A 7,445-nucleotide genomic window follows, 5' to 3' on the forward strand; every position below is an offset into this window, starting at 1 on the left:
AAAAATGTTTTCTGTTTTTAATTAAAGGAACTGTTTGGATTATTTCTGTATTTCTGAGGTGTCCATGATGCTGAAAGTGTGAATAATGCATTGAAGTTGAAGTCTAAATATATACCATTATTAATGCAAACCAAGCAACATCAACGTTACATACCAGGGGGAGATATTCGCTGAATTTGACAAAAAGACATGTGCTGGATTTGAATTGCTTATCCCACCTTAAAGTCTGATCCCTCACCATCTAATGTCCAGCACCACCAACTTTTTTTCAAAAGGAATGACGTCACATTAAGGAAGCAATGGTGACACTTCATGGGACCTTTAATACTTTTGTTAAAGTAAACACACAGTTTGCTCTTGTAAACAACGGTATGACATATGACATCAATGTGAGTGTGTAGCTTTTAACTTTTGCTCTTGGCTGGCTGACTGTGAGAGCACTTTGGTTCGCAGGAAGTTGAACACATACGGAGCGACAACTTCAGGCTTATCCAGGTGAACATGATGATGGCCTGGTACTGTCACCACTGTGTGCTAAAACAAACAGAAACAGGGAGGGATATTAACTGGTGATATGCAGAATCAGTAACCACTAAGATGATTAAAGAATCACAACAAACCACTTCAAACATTTTGATTGTATTTTCATTCTGTCCCAGTTGCAAACTCACATTTCCATCCTGTCAGTCTTGGAGAAGCGTTGAGGTAAATTCCTTTTTAGCTGGTTCAAAAAATATTTTATCAAAGCCCTTTTTCTGTTCTGGAAGGAGATTTGAACATAATTAGTTCGATGTGACAAAAGACCATATACTGTAGGAGTAACGCAAAAGGATAAAGGGTATGTTATTGTTAGATAACTATGACATAGACAGAGATTTGTGACTTGCATGCAAGAATATCTGGGAGATGGGGATAAGATTTTCACTTTGTTTGTTACCAGTTTTGCTGCTCATGACATTTATGTCAGCTGAAATGTCCCTGTCTGTTGTCACACTGTTGTACTACAAATTTGTTGTACTGAAAAATCCCCTTCAGTGGTGAACAAGAACAGCGGCTTGAATCTTTAACTGCATCCCCAGACTCTGCTCCAAAATGATCCGTGCTATGATTTTCTGGAAACGAAAAATGAAACACACCTCTTGTGTAAAAAAATATATAAGTTAACAGAGAAGCGGGGGAGAATGTGGGTGAAGGTTTGGAGGTTAAAAGTGACTTACATAATTAAGTCACAGGTCTCAGGAGAACACAAAACCTGCTGAAGGGAAACACATTCAGCTGCCAGCAGATGAGAGGAAGCAAGGTGAGATTATTCCTCCCTGAGAGAAGAAGAAGAGATAAAGACGTACCTCCTTCAACTTGAACTAGGCCGCGCTCTAAAAGGATGCACACAGACTGTTTGGACAGAGTCGGGTTTGCAGCCAACATCCTGAATGAAATGAAGCATTTTAGCCAACGGCTGACTATGGAGACAGTGTTACTAGAAATGTAATAGTCCTTTATATCAGTGGTTCTTAAGCTGGGGGTCTGGACCCCCATGGCACCAGGTCCCAGGGGGGTTGCGAGAATGCTGCTATAGACACAAAAATAGAAAAAATAACTAGACGGACCACCAGTAGGTGGCGGTAATGCCAGCTGCTAAAAAACGCCAAAGAAGAATAAGAATTTCAAAAGGCAATGCTAAGTTAGCTAGCTAAGGTTGATCCCATTAAGTGAGTAGGATGGAGGTGTGTGTCTTGTTGGGGGGGGGCACAAAATATTTTCAGCCTCAAAAAGGGGTCGGACTGCCAGAAAGGTTAAGAACCCCTGCTTTGTAAATTTCCAAGACCTGGGATGACTTAATAAATACCTCTCAACTGCCTTCTTCTCTTCTGTCTTCTTATAATACTGCAGCATCACATCCATCCCCTGCCTCATCACTTTGGGTATGTCTGCCTGCAGGAAAAGGGAAGGTCAAAAACTACTGACAGGAGTGGAAAGCACAGCAGGGATCTTGTTTATGATATGAGATACAGAATATGACTAAAATCACAGAATGCAATAATACTACAGGAATCATTTTCACCACTAGAATGAATATTATTGAATGGAGATCAAAGGACTTCCTTGACAGCCCCTGCTAAAATTTCATAATGAACACAATATCTAAATCTACAATAAGAAGACTTTATATGTACTAACATTTAACCAGGGCTGCAGCAGTCATTGTATACACTGACGCATATTTTTGTCAGTTGGGAGGTTTAGATACCTGGAGGGAGATTACATTCTGCAATAAAAAAACACAAAAAGGTGGGCATTAAATGGCCTGATTCTAAGATTTTATATTCAGTGTACTTAATTTGACTACTTAAATCCAGCAAAACATAGAAATAAAGGATTTAGAATTTCCTTCCTTGAAACAACATTTAGAGCCACATTGTGGGACATAAGCCTGACAGAAAATGTTGTGACCCTTTTTTTAGACTTTCTCTTTTGGTGTCTGGTCAGACGTTTCTGAAAACACAAACTGTTACAGCTCTACAGTGACTGTAATTTGTGTCAAAACACTTTGTACTGAGTCTGTAGACAGGAATCCGTATGTGTCCAGAAGCATAAGAGCATCCACCATCTCAGAATACAGTGCACTGAACTGTGGGAAACACAATTTAGATCATATTATCATACCACACATATGAAAATATGGTCTTTGTATACGGTGTGCAAAAGAGTAAATAGATAAGAGCCTGACACTTACCAATCCAGCAGTGTCAGCACCTTTAAATAAAAACTCCATGTGATTTGCACTTTTGTGATTACTTTACGCAGCAAAATGTACAACACAGATTAAGATATATTAAGCTCCAATGGTGCACTCACCCATACTGTGGCCTATGATGGAGAATTTCTTCAGCTGCAGAGCTGTGGGAGTTCATTTCACAGATCATCAACCTGGCAGCTTCAGTATCTACTTTGCTTGGATCATGGGCATAAATAGGAAGTCCTGGAGAGGTCTGACCTTGTGTTAAAACCTACACTGATGTCTGAGTTTGGCGAAAGAAATATTCTGCAACTTTGTAAACTCACACACCGTTTGACCGTACGTAGTGTTGTAGTCAAGACCACCCAAACCGAGACCAAGTCAAGACCAAGACCAGAGTTTATCGAGACCGAGACAAGACCAAGACTTTTAGGAGCTGAGACCAAATCAAGACCAAGACCGAGGGAGGGCGAGACCAAGTCAAGACCAAGACCAGTTCCCCACATTGCATGACACACAATAAAATGTGGAATGAAACAAATCGATCTGAAAGATCCACATCAACATTCCCATTAAAACACCCAAATACAAACACTAAGAGCTGAAATGAACGTAAGCATCTTTATTCAACATTCCTTTTCCATGCTTACCGTCGCGGGGAGGGGTGAATCAAAGTTAGGATGTTAATAAATAAATCAGACAATGCACAAGCAATTTATTGATATTCCCAAATGTTGACTGGTTTTGAAATAAAATCCCAAGTCCTCAATGTCCGAGACAGAGACAAGACCGAGTACAAATGCAAGACGAGACCAAGACCATCAAAAAAGTGGTCTTAAGACCGGTCTCAAGTACTACAACACTGACCGTACAGATCCATGTTTTCTTTAATATTTCGTAATGTCCAAGGATGTTTCCTAAGTAGACTGCTGGGATAACTATTTTATCTTATATACATTTACTCTTGTGGACTAGTGTGTTTACTAGATTAAGTACTGTGGTGTACATCATATGAGAACTTAATATTGATCTTACAATGGGATCATTTATTTCTGACTAATTGGACAGCTTGTCCATAGTTTTGTGAATTGTCTGTATCCGCCTTGCTCAGAAGAAGTGCTCAGATCCTGTAACTATCAATGCCTCAGTGTAAAAAGACTACTACAAGTAAAAATACATAACTATTATTAGCAAAATAAATTAAAGAATCAAACGTACAAATCATCAGTACGTAGTGTACGTAGACACCAAGAGTGTCAGTGTTTTAATTTACAATATTTATTTTTGACTTAATTGCATTAACATGTAAGCATTTTATTTACTATTATAACTAGTCAGCTGGATATGTTGGAGCTGATTTTAAGTATTTTATATGAGGATCATATTGTGTTTCTTTCTTAAAATAAGTGAAACAATCTGCTCGTATAGTTAGATTATTTCAACCTGCTTCTGGCAGAAATCAACTTGTTTTAAAAACCTTTATTGTGATTTTTTAGAAATGATTCTTAAAAGAAGACAGAATAAGGTTACTTGTTTTAAAACACGTTGAAACTATCTTACTGCAATACAATGGCAGACGTTTGTTAAAAATAAAACTCTCTGACACAATTATAGACACAAACTGCTTGTTAAGATGAAGATTTTTGAAGAATTTGCATTACATGTATGCCAAGTAAAGTACAAAGTTGTGGAGTAAGAAAATACCCCAAACCCCCAAAATGAAATGTTTTGTTAACTGAATATCTCATTACCAACTAGCCAGTAATGGATTACCTTTGGGTAGAAGGGGGATGAGGGTGTTCAATGTACCACTGTTGTCGGCCCAACATTGGTTGACATTTCAGTTTAAGTCTCAAAACAAAAATCATCTGCAAAACTCAACAGCCTGCAAACTGGCTACACTTAAACAACAGCTGCATAAAGAGAACTAAGTCTGAAGCTCATACACACAAAGATTTGACAGATGACAGAAAACAGAAATGAACAACAGCTAAATATTTTATTCAGGTGTAGGCTATAAGCCTAGCTGGCACTTTCCCCAACAGATGGCTACAAGCTCAAAAGCTCTGGATGCTGGAGCCAAAATACGCATACTGACTAGTAAACAAGTGCATATCAATGATTTTAACAGCTGTGGATTTCCACCAAGTCTGACGTTGTTACCTTTTTTAGACATTGTGGGTGCTGTTGCAAAGTGTCAAAAATTTCGTAAAGTTTGCAGCAGTGCTAGCATGTCAACACAGACAAAGAAACATAACACTTTAACACTCTAACTTTAGCACTCTAAAAGGATGCACACAGACTGTTTGGACCATCCACGGTAGACTACTTTCCCACACACACGGGAAAATTACCATTTCCTTTCTGCACCTCCTGCACAAAGAATCCTTTATCATTGTCACTCTGAAGTTAAGGGAGTGTATCTCTGACATTAAATAGCTTTGTGATGTTTTGTTTTTTAAACTTTGTGGCATTTCCACATTAATATCCTATCTCAAATATCCCGGACACAACCTGTTCCAACTTCTCCCCTCTGGTAGGCGCTACAGAGCACTGTACGCCAAAACCAACAGACTCAGGAAAGGTTTCTTCACACAAGCCATCACTCTGATGAACAGCTGACTCCGACTCAATTAAGATCTATAGTGAGGGACATAATATGGGCCTATTTTCAGCTTGAGAGCTGCATAACTGCCAATTTGACACATTTTTAAATGGATAGATTTGGCTGTTTATTGTTTAATTCTTATTTTTTTTAGAATGCATGAAAAAAGTAATTTAAAAATGCAGTTCTTTTGTAGAAAACCTTGTGTGCCTGCTATTATCCAAGGCTGCTGTTGCACCACTCATCTACAGTAGCACAGACAGTAACAACAACAATGTAATGTTAGCGATGAGTTGTAGTACAGAAACAGTAAAAGTCTACAGGCATGAATTTGTCATTCAGTGACAAAACAATATCTGTCTGAAAGTAAACTATTGTATACGATAAGAGATGTGGAAACTAAGGCTCACCCAGGAATCAGCTATGAATCAGAACAGATCAGATGGTATAATGTGTAATAAAATAAAATAAAAATCACACGTTTTTAGGATGATATAGAGCACCTAACTTTAAGCCTATCTACAAAAGATAAAAGTGACATTGCTACAAAACAGCTGTAGAAATATATTTCATACATCTACAATCATTCTGCAATATTTACATATCTGCTGTACTCCAACTATTAATTTGACATATTTGATGTATGTGCCAACAGCTGTCAAAACATCTGCATGCTCATAAAGGTTTATTTGAATGGAAATGCAAATGATTGTTGTTAGCATTTTGACATTTTAGAGAAAAGGGAAGATTGTGCAACAGACACAAGATTTTATGGGCAAATATTATTTATTTGGAAAATAAACAGGAAAAGCAACCATAGACTATAGCTTGAAGTAGCTCTTGACCATCTGAAAAAAATATATTGGTGAAGCTGGAAGGTAGAGTTAGGTCAGTACTCACAATCATTGCCCCAGGTAACCACCAGGGCAATTTTATATCTGGCTTCTTTAAATTGACTTTCCGTTTGAGTAATAATTACCTTTAATAGTAATGTATAAAATGCCTAAATAACTGCATTTATGTAATGCTTTAATCCATAGCACTTTTCTAAAGTTATACTATTCAGTATTTTTTATACAGTGTACATGGCCATACCAGACAAAGATAAGTTAATGACAACATTAACAAAAGTCTCCTACAAGACTTAATCTCCCTCTGTTGAATCATTTTTTTAAAATTAATTTTTATTTTTTAGACAGTTCATAATTTCTAACATTAAGAAAGGTCTCCAGCTAATCTTATTACGGTTTAAACTGAATGACTTGGCCTAATACTCATAATATTACATGTTGATATAAAGAAAATGCTGTAGTGCTGATCAAGATAACTGTTTATATACTTTTCCCCACTACAGCCCCCTAACAGAATCAATTAACCAAGCAATGTAAAGGGTAAATAGCTATACAGGTGCTGGTCATAATTAGAATATCATCAAAAAGTTGATTTATTTCAGCAATTCCAATCAAAAAGTGAAACTTGGATATTATATTCATTCATTCATTACACATAGACTGATATATTTCAAATGTTTATTTCATTTAATTGTGATGATTAAAACTGACAACTAATGAAAATCCCAAATTCAGTATCTCCAAAAATTAGAGGGACCAATACAAAAAAAGGATTTTTAGAAATGTTAGCCAACTGAAAAGTATGAACATGAAAGTATGAGCATGTACAGCACTCAATACCTTAGTTGGGGCTCCTTTTGCCTGCTCTGATAACCCTAACCCTAACCCTGCTCAGGTGTTATGAGAGCCCAGGTTTCTCCGATAGTTTCCTTCAGCTCGTCTGCATTGTTTGGTCTGGCGTATCGCATCTTCCTCTTCACAATACCCCATAGATTTTCTGTAGGGTTAAGGTCAGGCGAGTTTGCTGGCCAATTAAGAACAGGGATACCATGGTCCTTAAACCAGGTACTGGTAGCTTTGGCACTGTGTGCAGATGCCAAGTCCTGTTGGAAAATGAAATCTGCATCTCCATAAAGTTGGTCAGCAGCAGGAAGCATGAAGTGCTCTAAAACTTCCTGGTAGACGGCTGCGTTGACCTTGGACCTCAGAAAACACAGTGGAGCAACACCAGCAGATGACATGGCACCCCAAA

The 7,445-nt window shown here is 37.7% G+C and overlaps 1 long non-coding RNA gene across 4 annotated transcripts; it reads right to left on the reverse strand.

The window, feature by feature from the left end:
- Nucleotides 1–389: 389 nt before the first annotated feature.
- Nucleotides 390–3,206, reverse strand: LOC119899172. Of its 4 annotated transcripts, none has more exons than XR_005443737.1 (5): nt 2,179–3,206; nt 1,847–1,932; nt 1,218–1,426; nt 672–1,112; nt 390–534 (listed from the first exon to the last, which is right to left on the reverse strand). It is a non-coding gene; the product is annotated as an uncharacterized LOC119899172 (long non-coding RNA). The 4 variants fall into 4 exon arrangements; XR_005443738.1 differs by having other exon boundaries at nt 1,218–1,255; nt 1,347–1,932; XR_005443736.1 differs by having other exon boundaries at nt 672–760; nt 938–1,112; nt 1,218–1,932.
- Nucleotides 3,207–7,445: the final 4,239 nt, after the last annotated feature.

Source organism: Micropterus salmoides, unplaced genomic scaffold, assembly GCF_014851395.1.
Source record: "Micropterus salmoides isolate LMB-PRFRI ecotype aquatic unplaced genomic scaffold, ASM1485139v1 Ms_hic_scaffold_12, whole genome shotgun sequence".
NCBI lineage: Eukaryota > Metazoa > Chordata > Actinopteri > Centrarchiformes > Centrarchidae > Micropterus > Micropterus salmoides.